Source organism: Chrysochloris asiatica, unplaced genomic scaffold, assembly GCF_000296735.1.
Source record: "Chrysochloris asiatica unplaced genomic scaffold, ChrAsi1.0 scaffold00377, whole genome shotgun sequence".
NCBI lineage: Eukaryota > Metazoa > Chordata > Mammalia > Afrosoricida > Chrysochloridae > Chrysochloris > Chrysochloris asiatica.
In genome coordinates, this window is record NW_006408895.1 from 1,374,302 (window position 1) to 1,386,771 (window position 12,470).

General features: G+C 40.2%; 1 pseudogene; it reads right to left on the minus strand.

Moving 5' to 3' along the window:
- Window positions 1–6,643: 6,643 nt before the first annotated feature.
- The window catches only part of LOC102820620, an 8,028-nt pseudogene continuing 2,201 nt past the window's right edge, over window positions 6,644–12,470 (minus strand).

A 12,470-nucleotide genomic window follows, 5' to 3' on the forward strand; every position in this document is an offset into this window, starting at 1 on the left:
GAAGAATTGACGCATTTGAATTATAGTGTTGGAGGAGAATATTGAAAGTTCCATGGCCTGCCAAATGAATAAATAGGTCTGTGTTGGCAGAAGTACAGCCAGAATGCTACTTGGAAGACAGGATGGCCAGACTTGGTCTCTCGTATTTCAGATATATTATCAAGAAGGACCAGTCACTGGAGAAGGATATCATGTTTGGTAAAGTGGAGAGTTGGAGAAAAAGAGGAAGACTCCCCCTCCCCCCAAAAAAAACAAGATGGATTGGCACAGTGGCAGCAGCAATGAGCTCAAAAGTAGCAATGATTGTGAGGTCAGCCCAGGAATGGGTAGTGTTTCATTCTATTGAGCGTAGGGTCTCTATGAGTCAGTACTGACTCGATGGTACCTAACATCAATACGAATATTCCTTTGTTCCATTGGAATTACCACCTCTTGTTCTATGTACAGGTTCCACATGAGCACAATAAAGTGTCCTGAAATTTACAGTCTTCAAAATGTTATCCATAATTTGTTATATTCTAAAAGCTGGACATTGAAAAAGAAAGATCGTAGAAGAAGGGCAATGTTTTGTTCTGTTGTGCATAGGGTTGCTATGAGTCTGTACTGACTCAATGGCAACAACAACAACATGCAGTTGAATGTCTTTGCTTTCAGCCAAGATCCATCTGATATCAGCATTGGCATCCCTGGTTCTTTGTCTTCTTCTGAATCCAGCTTGAATTTTTGGTAGTTCCCTGTTGATGTATTTGCTGAAAAAAAAAAATTTTTTTTTTTAAGTATCTTCAGCTAACTTTTACTTGCATGTGATATTAGTGATATTATTGGATACTTCCTACATTGTATTGAATCAGGTTTCTTTTGAATGGACACAAATATGGATCACTTCCAGTCTATTGACCTCGTAGCTGTTTCCCAAATTTCCTGACATAGACAAATGCTTCCAGTGCTGCCTCCAGTTTTCAAAACATCTCAGTTCGTAATCCATTAATTCCTGTACCACGTTTTCCCTTTAATGCCATGAATGTAGCTTGGATTTCTCCTTTCAGTACTACATGTTCTCGATCCTGATATGGCTGAAGGTTGATCAATTATTTTCGGTAGAGTGACTTTGTATAAGATTACAGCCTTGTAAATCCTCTGGAACAGTTTTACTCTGTCCTATTGGACTCCTGGTGTGGCGCTGTGGGCTAATGCATCAGACTGCAAAGTTGTTTGAACTGCAAAGTCAGGGTTCAAGCTCACCAGCTGCTCCTTGGAAACACTATATAGGGTCACTATGGTTCAGAATTGACTCAATGGCACTTAACAAGAACAACAACATAAGGTCACTAGATGTGCCCCATCAGCACTTCTAATGACCCTATAGGATACAAGGGATACCATTGTTGATGTCCTATGGATCTTGGCTGAAAGCAGAGAATATCAGAAAGATATTTACCTGTGATTTATTGACTACACAAAGACTTTTGACTGTGTGGATCATGACAAGCTATGGACAACATTGCGAATTATGAGTATTCCGGAACACTTAATTGTGCTCATGAGGAATCTGTACATAGACCAACATAGATCAGTGTTGGAAGAAGTACAGCCAGAGTGCTCCTTGGAGGCCAGGATGGCTACACTTGGTCTCTCATATTTCAGACATATTTTCAAGAGGGACCAGTCGCTGGAGAAGGATATCATGTTTAGTAAGATGTAGGGTCAGAGAAAAAGAGGAAGACCCCTAGCGAGCTGGATTAGCAAAGTGTCAGCATCAATGGAATCAAGCGTGGCAGTGGTTGTGGGGTTGGCCCAAGACTGGGCAGTGTTTTGTTCTGTTGGGCATAGGGTCACTATGAGTTGATACTGACTCGATGGCACCTTAACAACAACAACACAAGGTCACTATGAAGGCAACTGTAGAATATTGTTAAGGAGTTCTGATGATACAATGGTTAACTGTTAGGCTGCTAACCAAAAGGTCAGAGGTTGAACCTACCCAGTGGTGCCATGGGAGGGAAAACATGGCAATTTGCTTCTGTAGAGATAACAGTCTAGAAACCCGTGGGGCAGTTCTGCTCTGTCACATGGGTGGCTATGAGTTGAGTTGACTGGACAGCATACAATCACAAACAACAACATCAACAGCAGCCCGATTTATTAGAATGAAGAGTTTCAGGCTCCAAACCAGCTTTTCTGCATCATCAAACGCATTTCAACAAGATCCCCAAGCAAGTCATATGGCCATTATAATTTGATGAGGACTGCTGTTTATGATTTGATTTGAACTGCAAAGTTGGCGGTTCAAACTCACCAGTCACTGTTTGAAAACCTTGTACAGAATCACTATGAGTCAGAATCGACTCGGTGACACTTAACAAGTGTTTATGATACCAAGAGGTCAGTGTTGTTACTCAAGGTTTCCGATTATAACAATGTTGAAGATCAATTAGAAAGAATTCTTCCCTCCTGATGTCTTTCTGTCTTTTCCTTAATATTCTTTCCTAATATCTTTGCTTGTCAGTGATTTATTACATACTGGAAAACTTTAATAGCCAGTGAGAATTCGTGAACCTTAAGAGACTGCATGGAGGAGACTAAGCTCTGATAACTCTTGCATAACTAAATGTACAGGCATGTGTGAGGGTTTTAGGCCATAGTCTGTTCTACAGGAGTGTAGAATCCGATTACAACAGCAAGGGCCAGTCCCTGGCAAGTAAGGACCTGCATGTGCACATGAAGGAGATAAGGGCACTGTGTAGGCGGCAGGCTGCTCTTCCCTTTCTATGTCCTTTTTGTTCAGAGCTTAATTATCCACTTCATTCTCATTTTGGCAAATTATGGTTTTTCTTTTTAAAAAATTATTTTTCTTGGGGGAAGTAACAAGATTTACTAAAATGACTCCTGTTTTCTTCTTACTCTTCCTGCCCATGGATTCCCTTCTTCACTTATACTATTTCATTTGTTGCCCTTTCCTTTGAGACAATTATTCCATTTTGTCACTTATTCTATCTTTCCCAAGATCCCTCCCTGCACACCCTGCTCACTACCCATTCAGTGTTATAATGGTACCAGTTGCTGCAGTGTTGCCGGATGGTTTTGGCATTATTCCAGATATTCACAAAAATATATTTGGCAATGTATTTTACATTCAGAAACCTTAATTTTTTTTTTTTTACTCAAAAACAAAACAAAATTCCATATTTTCTTTCTAAACACCTTCTTTAAACAAGTGCTTGATCTACTTAAATAAATCATTTAAGATAATCTAAGGAGATAAATTTGGTCCAGATTTTAATTTCTATATCAGAAGAAGGGCTTTTAAAAATTGGAACTCCTCTGAAGAGAACTTCTTAAAAAGGATTTACTTCACCATATAGTTGAAGAAACCTTCTAATCTCTTCCTAATTTATTAATGTGTATGTTTTGTTGTTGTTAAGTGCTATTGTGTCATTTCTGACTCATAATGACCCTATATAGGATGTCTGAAGAGTGGCTGGTGGGTTTAAACCATGAACCTTGTAGTTAGCAGCCCAGTGCTCACCCTATCATGCCACACCAGGACTCTTACATATATTTGTTGTTGTTGTTAAGTACCGTCAAGTCAGTTCCACCTCGTAGCGGCCCTGTACAGGGTTTCCAAGAAGCAACTGGTGGATTTGAACTGCCAAAATTTTGGTTCAGTGCTTATCATACAGCGCCACACCAGATATCCCAAATACCATGTCTACTTCTCACCGGTCACCTGACAATGGCAATTCTATTCATTTCTCAGCAGAGGGAAATGATCTGCTGAGGATCCTTGGAGCATATGCTCTTCCTCTTTACCATTGCGTTAGTGGGAACTGAAGGACATTTGTGTACATGGGAAGAGAAATCATGGCTTGGGATTACCGTGATTTGGGGTTACCATGGCTCAGGGTTGAGGGACTCTCACTTCATTTCTCAGTTCCTCATCTCTCCATCACTTTACATTAATTAAATTTAGTAGAGATAGAAATTACTCACCATTGGTTTCACTGCAGACTGACTCTCCAAAGTGAGGACATTTTTTCTTCTCTTAGCGCTGCAGCAAACTCAGAGTTGCTGTATTACTTCTTAAACATATGCCAATGGGAGCTTGAGTTCAAGTCACCACCTCTATGTTCTCTGCAACAGTTATGTGATCACTTCATATAGTCATTCAAAGGCTAAGGCAATTGGCTGTCTTCATTTAACTGGTAATCTTTTCTTCTTTTGTCTCTACAAGCTAGTAGTACTAGCTTCTTTGTTGGACAAGGTTATATGGATCTAGCTATAACTCATCAACCTCAAAATTTACCCTAATCCTAATTCCTCCCAGCAGAATAGGAAACTAGAAGAGAGAGAAGAGCATGCATAGAAGGGAAATGAAGGCTTTAAACACTTTTGATTGTACCTTCTCAAAACATCTTTACAAGGGTAGGTTTTCCTGGATTTTAAAATAGTGGCATGTGCTTCAAGAGGCTCAGTAAATATTTCATAATGGTCATTTTAGTTCATTGAAATATAAAAGACAGCCAAGTGGAGGTGTCAGCTAGACAGATGGATCTCCTTGTGAATCAGGACTCATATAATTTCTGTCTCTGTCTCGGTTGCCATCCCATTGTTGTGGCTGTAAATCTCATTATTTTCTTGGGCTTGATTTTCTTTCATTCTACTTGCCTTTGGTCAAGATTTCTTTGGCCCCTAGTTTTGATTGTTCAAATGCTAAAATATATCCATACTAGTTGGTCAACAGCCATGCCTTGAATTCCTGGGTCACCTTGGTCACGTTTGTGCCTCCCAGACACCTGAGGTCTTTCCACTACTCAGTAACTGAAGGGCCTCCAGAACCCTGTCCCAGCACTATGGTCAGCATCTGTATCTGCTCGGATTGTTCAGTGCTTTGTAATACATTGACGGTTAAACATATTGTTTGAGGTATTATTTATATACCATAATATTCATTTAAGTGAATGATTAAGTTCAATGATTTTTAGTTAATTTACAGAGTTGTGTGACTATCATCTCAATGCAATTATAGAATGTTTTCATCAGCCTAAAAGTATCTTTTGAACCCATTTCCAATGTAAATGTTTTGAATACTATTTCTGTTTAACTGTACCTGAAATAACAAGGCATATTTGCTTACTTGTTGTGGCAGATTATACAATTTTTATATATCTCTCCCATACCATACACTCTTCTGCAATGTGACCTTGGCACTCACCCATCAAGAGATAGTGCCTAATTCAACTCCCCTGAATCTGGGCTGACCATCGTGACCAGTAGAATGTGGTGATGATGCAACATGACTTCTGAGGATAGATCAGAAGAAGACTTGCTCTTCCTTCCTTGGTTTCTGGGAAGACTCACTCCACACATTGCCTCTAGGGGTGTCCCCTTTTGGAACCCAGCTATTGTGCTGAAAGAAGCCCCAGCCAAATAGAGTAAGCACCTCTGGGGACAATTGCAGATGAGCTTCACTCATATTATCTCAGTCCAGGTGTCAGGCATGTGATTAAAGAAGTGTCTTGATTATTCCAGCCCTCAATTCACTCCTAGTTGTTTAAGTCTTGCCAACTGAAGCTCCTGTCATTAAAGAGACAAGCCACTCTCCCCCATGCCCTGTTACAATTTCTGATCTATGGAATATTGGCACATAACAAAATGGTGTTCTTTGATGTCACAAAGCTTGGAATATTTACTTGCACAGCAATAGGTAACTGAAACATCTGTTTATAAACTTGGTCATTTCCTAGAATGTGAGCTCCATGAGGTAGGGCCTTTGTGTGTCTTGATCATCATGTATCCATAGACCTTAGAACAGTGGTTTAAATTTTTTAAATCAAGAGTCATTTTGTTTCTCAAGAGGCATTTGGCAATATTTGGAGACATTACTTGGTTGTCACAGTTTGGAGGAGTCCTGGTATAGCGCTGTGGGTTAATGCACTGGACTGCAAAGTTGGTTGAACCTCAAGGTCTGTGGTTCAAGCTCACCAGCCGCTCCTCGGAAACCCTATACAGGGTTGCTATGGATTGGAACCAACTTGACGGCACTCAACAACAACAACAACAGCACTGACTTCTTGCATCTATGAAAACAGAGTGCTGTTAAACATTCTATAATGCACATGGCAGCCTAAAGAAAGATCTGGCATAAAATATTGATAATGCTGAGGTTGAGAAACTCTTGTCCACTTCAAACATTTTTTTCTCACGCCCACAAGGAGCTAGAGACCATAAATCCACTGAGGATAAACACTGATTATACCTTTTTGTGTCCATAATGCTTAGCAGAATGTCACTATAAAAAGCAACTGCTTAATAAGTTTGTTGTTGTAATTGTTAAGTACCTTCAAGTTGGTTCTGACTCATAGTGACCATGTATAGGGTTTCCAAGGAGCAGATGGTGGGTTTGAACCACTGATCTTGCAGTCTACTGCTTATCTTACATTGCCACACCAGGACTCCAATCAAAAGAATAGGGTGGAAAAATGTCCTCAATATCCTGCTTTCTGATTACTGCTTGAGCTCATTCTCAACTACCTAAGCAGTCCATACTGCGATTTACAAGAAGAAGTATAAATAAACAGTGCAGCAACACAAGAGACACAACCACATTTAGTGTTAATTTATGGGAATTAAGACAGCATTTCTCTCACTTCTTCCAGATACTAGTCTTGATATATCTTTTGGCTAGGGGTGATCTGCCTCTTTTTCTGATGGGGATGATGCATTGGCTTCAAAATCTGCAGCAATGCTTTTTATTCCTGGGTATTCTTCTACAAAGGAGCTCTGGTAGCGTAGTGGTTACGAATTGGGCTGCGAACCTCAGGGTCAGCAGTTCAAAACTACCAGCTGTTCCACAGGAGAAAGATGAGGCGTTCTGTCCCCATGAAGATTTACAGCCTCGGAAACCCTGTACAGGGTTGCTATGAGTTGGAACTGACTCCACGGCACATAACAACAACAACAACAACTCTTCTACAAGTGATCCATGATAGCTCTGTCTAGCATGTGCCCTAAAGAGGGGTCCTCAGGGGAGCAGAGAGTGGTGGGTCCACTCTCAGTACTACTCAGGTCTAAATATTCTAAGTAAAGGATCTTAGGCTGATGCACACTGTTGATGAATGTTTTCTCCCTCTCAAGGTTTATACTTGAGAGACATTCATATCCACTCCAGAGTCCAGACTTGTGTCGTCGTTCTGGGTTCTCTTGTTTTTCTTCAGGTCTATTAAGTAACGTATCACTTGGTCAGCTGGTTTTCCATCATGAGAAACAAACCAGGCTCTGGGATGAGAGGAGGGCTTCCCTTTGGACAGCTCCAGGAGAGTCTGTTCCAATATGTCTTGAAAGTCTGATGGAAATGAGGCCATTAAGACAGCTTCATTTAGGGATCCAGGGACTGAAATATATTTTTACTAAGCTAATTGGATCCCAGCTCCAATCCGAAGTTTAGATTGGCAAGCTCTCCTGACCTTCTAGTGCAATATTCTCTTCCCTGGCGTCTGGGGGCTGTGCATGAGAATGCATTGTAATTATCAGTAGTGTTTGTGTAAAGTTATCTCTGTTTATCGGTTCCATCAATTGGCCATAGACTATCTGTCCCTTTCTTGGTATAGTAGCTGATTTAGCAATATGTAACTGCTTGGGAAATAACATTGTGAAGTATGAGTATTCCATAACACTTAATTGTTCTCATGAAGAACCTGTACATAGACTAATAGGCAGTTGTTCGAACAGAACAAGGGCACACTGAAAGGTATAGAATTAGGAAAGATGTGTGCCAGGGTTGTATTCTTTCACCATATTGATTCAATCTGTATGTTGTGCAAATAATCCAAGAAATTGGATTATATGAAGAAAAATGTGGTATCAGGGTTGAAGGAAGACTCATTAACAACCTGCGATATGCAGATGATACAACCTTGCTTGCTGAAAGTGAAGAGGACTTAAGACATTTACTGATGAAGATCAAAGAGCACAGCCTTTGGTATGGATTACATCTCAAGGTAAAGAAAACAAAAATCCTCACCACTGGACCAATAAACAACATTCTTATGAATGGAGAAAAGACTGAAGTTGTCAAGGACTTCATTCTTCTTGGATCAACTATCAACACTCACAGAAGCAGCAGTCAAGAAATCAAACAATGTATTGCATTAGGTATATCTGCTGCACAAGTCCTGTTTAAAGTGTTCCAGAGCAAAGATGTCAGTTTGAGGACTAAGGGGCACCTGACCCAAGTCATGCTATTTTCAATAACCTCTTATGCATGCAAAATCTGGACAGTGAATAAGGAAGACCTTAGAAGAATTGATGCCTTTGAGTTACGGGGTTGGAGGAGAATATTGAAAGTACCATGGACTGCCAAAAGAACCAACAGATCTGCATTGGAGGAAGTACAACCAGAATGCTCCTTGGAAGCCGGGATGGTCAGATTTGGTCTCTCATACTTTGGACATATTATCAGGAAGGATTAGTCCTTGTAGGTGGATATCATGTTTGGTAAAGTGGAGGGTTGGAGAAAAAGAGGAAGGTGCCCAATGAGATGGATTGGCACAGTGCTGGAAGCTATGGACTCAAGCGTAGCAACAATTGTGAGGTTGTCCCAGCACTGGGCAGTGTTTCATTCTGTTGGGATGGCAAGCTCTCCTGACCTTCTAGTGCAATATTCTCTTTCCTGGCATCTGGGGGCTGCACATTGGAACTGACTCCATGGTACCTAACAACAGCTTCTTAGATATGGAGAAAAGATCAGCTGTTCTAAGGATGGCAATGGGCTGACTGTAGACATGCATCAGGAATCTGGGATGGCCCATGCACCTCTTTATTACCTATCAGAGACCGCTTTTCCTCTTGAGCATCACCTAATGACAGATATCAATTGTAAATATGTTTAAGTTACTTAGATCCTATATTGGGCTCCAAAGTATGTGCTTGATTTTTTGAGTAATTACCTGGATTGATAGACAGAAATGATACATCTGCATTATAAATATTTTAATGTACCACATTTTACCATGGAAACTTTTTCTGCTGCTTCTGCCTTTTGTGGTTCCTTTTTTTTATTGAGGACTATATGAAGAATTTTGGGCATTGAATAACTGTGATCAGTCTTGAGCTGTTAACATAACTTTAACTGAACTAATGTGGTTTATAGGTGTTGTTGAAGTTGTTTGGCTTCTTTTCAGGACCTCAAATTTAGTGACATTTCTTTCTCTTTTTGTGGAGCACCACACTTATCCCTGCAAGAACAAAGATGTACAGTAAAACATCAAATGACAATGACTATTGTTCCCCCTATACAAGGTCTGCAGTTCAAACCCATCATACGCACCTTGGAAACCCTGTGTAGGATCACTATGAGCCAGAACTGACTGATGGTGCTTAACAGCAACAACAATATGGCTTTAAGAAACACTTGTGGTAGGTAGTAATGTTCTTGGAAGCTTCATTTACTTACACCTCTAGTTCTGGAAGTGTCACAACCATCCAATAGCCTAACTGTAGTGAGCTATATGTCCAAATTAAATGATTGTTATATTCCTTGACTACACCTTGGCCATCATTTATCCAAGCATCCATGCTCATATCATATACCCAAGCAAGTCTACGACCTCTGCATTTACAACATTTGTATAAAGGGGAAAGAAACCTAAATAGAGTCATTCACATTCAATTATTTTCCACCCAAATATATTTTCACTCATATTGCAGTAAAAGGAGTCAGTTCAATGCTTTAAAAACTGGATTTATTGAAATTTATTCTAGTTCTATACAGAAGATTGGCCACTTTCAAAAAATTGTTGTCTGACTGTAAGATAACCTGTAACTTTGCTAACATGATGATTGTCAAGGAGTTTAATTTAGGCTTTTGAAAACTGAACATTGGGTTGAGATTTGACATGCTGGAGAAAGATGAGACTTTCTGCTCCAGTAAAGATTTACAGCCTCGGAAACCTTGTTCAGTTTCACTATGGGTTGGAACCGACTTGATGGTACTTAACAACAACAAATTGCTGGTGTTGTGCTGTGGGATAATGCACTGGACCGCAAGGTCTGTTTGAACCGCAAAGTTGGCAGTTCAAATTTACCAGTCGCTCCTTGGAAATCCTAAACAGGGTTGCTAGGAGTCGGAACCCACTCAACGGCACTTAACAACAACAACAACAACAACAACAACAACAACAACTTTTCCAGTTATTAAAATGGTTTCTTCAAATAGCTATATATTTGTTTGGCCTTACGAGAGAAATGAAAATGTAACTTATGATTATACTGGCATTCTTTCGGTCTGCCGAGGCAGGTGTGCCAACATGTAGCCATGTAGTTTAGAAATACTTCTCCAACTGCTTGATTCAGGCACTGATGACTAATGATGCTGTTCTCCTGGACCTTCAGCATAATTACACATACTGGAACTTATGTGGTGGTGGATGTTTCAGGTACCTCTGGCCTCTTCTCTTTAGCCTTTTCTCTCTACTGTTGCTGCTGATATTACTAGATGATCTAATGATAAGTAAAAGAGGAACTTCAAATATAGTGAGAATGCATTTACCTCTTTCATAACACCTCTTTAATTCATGAACCTTGGTACTAGGAAGGATTGCTTACCCCTTTAATTCAAACTCCTCATTCTAGTGGGGAGAATGAAGACCAGAGAGTTTTTAGTAAGTTGTCTGAAATGTTCTGGTTGGTTAGTGGCTTAATAAGACTGGAACTCAGTGTTCCTTAAAGTCTAGCACTTTTTCTTCCATTCTATTCCCTAGCTTGATACCTACAGCAATATTTAAAGTAGAAAGAACAAGAATTATTATTCCCACTTAGCGAGAAGAAAGCTGGAGTATACAGAGATGTTTGTGCAAATTCATCTATCTAAACAAAGAGTGAAATTAAAATTAGAAGCCTGGCCTACTCATCTTCTTTTATTCATTTTTACTGAACTGCCTCCACAGGGCAAATCCAAGGAATGGGGCAGGAGGTGGGGGAAGGCATGCTGCAGGCCCAGGTTGGAGTTGGGCACACTGCAGTAAGTGTTCTCTCGGAAGACATGGCTAAGGACCCTGACTCAAAGCACAGAGCAGGAGGAGCTTGGCTTTCAGCACACTTGAAGTCATCTCTGAGAGCTCACAGAAATAACTAGAGAGAGTATGAGTGGATGAACGGCTAAGGTTCTGCCTCTTTTAGAAGTATCCTGAGAATGAGCAAGGACAAGTCAAATAAAGTCATCCTGGGACATTAAGGTCACTCTTCATTTGTATCCACCATGTATACTATACTCAAGTCCATCATCGGCATTCATTCAGTTCTGCATAATTACAGGAAGTCAGGTTGATTGGCTCATTGCTGATATTTCCTAACAGATCGTGTTGAAACAGCTGAAACTTTGCCCTAGAATAAGAAATACAATTACCCTTAGTAATTATGATGAAACAGCTCTCCCCTACTGGTAATAGGCAATTGTCTTTTTTGAAGGTCCCTGAAGAACCAAAACAAACCCACTGCCAACAAGTCAATTCTGATTCATAGTGATCTCACCACATAAGACAGAGTAGAATGGCTCTTTAGGGTTTCTGAAATGGTAAGTCTTTATGGGAGCAATCTCTTCTTTCTCCCATGGAGCATCTGGTAGATTTGAACCACCAATCTTGAAGTTAGCTGTCCAGTGCTTAGCCCAAAGTGCCATCAGTGCCGGGAGCCAGCCCCAGCAGACTTATTCCAGGCTTTTTCCGAAAGCGGATGCAGCGTTGGCGGATTACGGAGTCATGGATCATGATAAATTCAAAATCTTCTCATTACATGCTTTATTATTATTATTTCTATGGCTACTCTAATACTCTACTTCTCTCATTCTTTACTGTCCCACTCATTCTTCACTCCCCTGCTCTCCTGCTCATTTCTTCTGTTTCCTTTCTCCCCTCCCCTGGCTCATGCTCCCCTTCTCCCCTCTCCTGCTCCCCTCCTGCTTCCATTCTCTCCATTACTCCCTCTATCTTCCCTCCATTCTTGTCTCGTCTCCTCTCCATCTCATATTCCTTCTTCTCCCCCTATTCTTGTCACTACTACTACTACTACTACTTCTTTGTTCTGTCTTACAACCCCATTATGCACCATTACAGAAAACATTGCATTCATAGTAATCAATGACATCAAGGTACAATCTATCTTGAGGCACATTCCTTATGGTTTACAATTCTTAAATTTACAACAGGGATGAGAAGTTACAGCAAAAACATTATCTCAAGGCATAGGAGACATTCAGGCGCCTTGAAACCTTTTAGTTAAACATTTGTTCATACATAAATCTATTATTTTCTATGGGAAACAAGTTAACCTTCACAATGTCTTAACCTTTGTCTGTTAAATCTTGTTAATTTTAGTTGTTAGGTGCAATTAACTCTCCATTAACTTCTTCCATACTCTGTTTATAGCCTACAAAAACATCACTTATCAGGGAAACTGAGGTTATGAAAAACAACTTC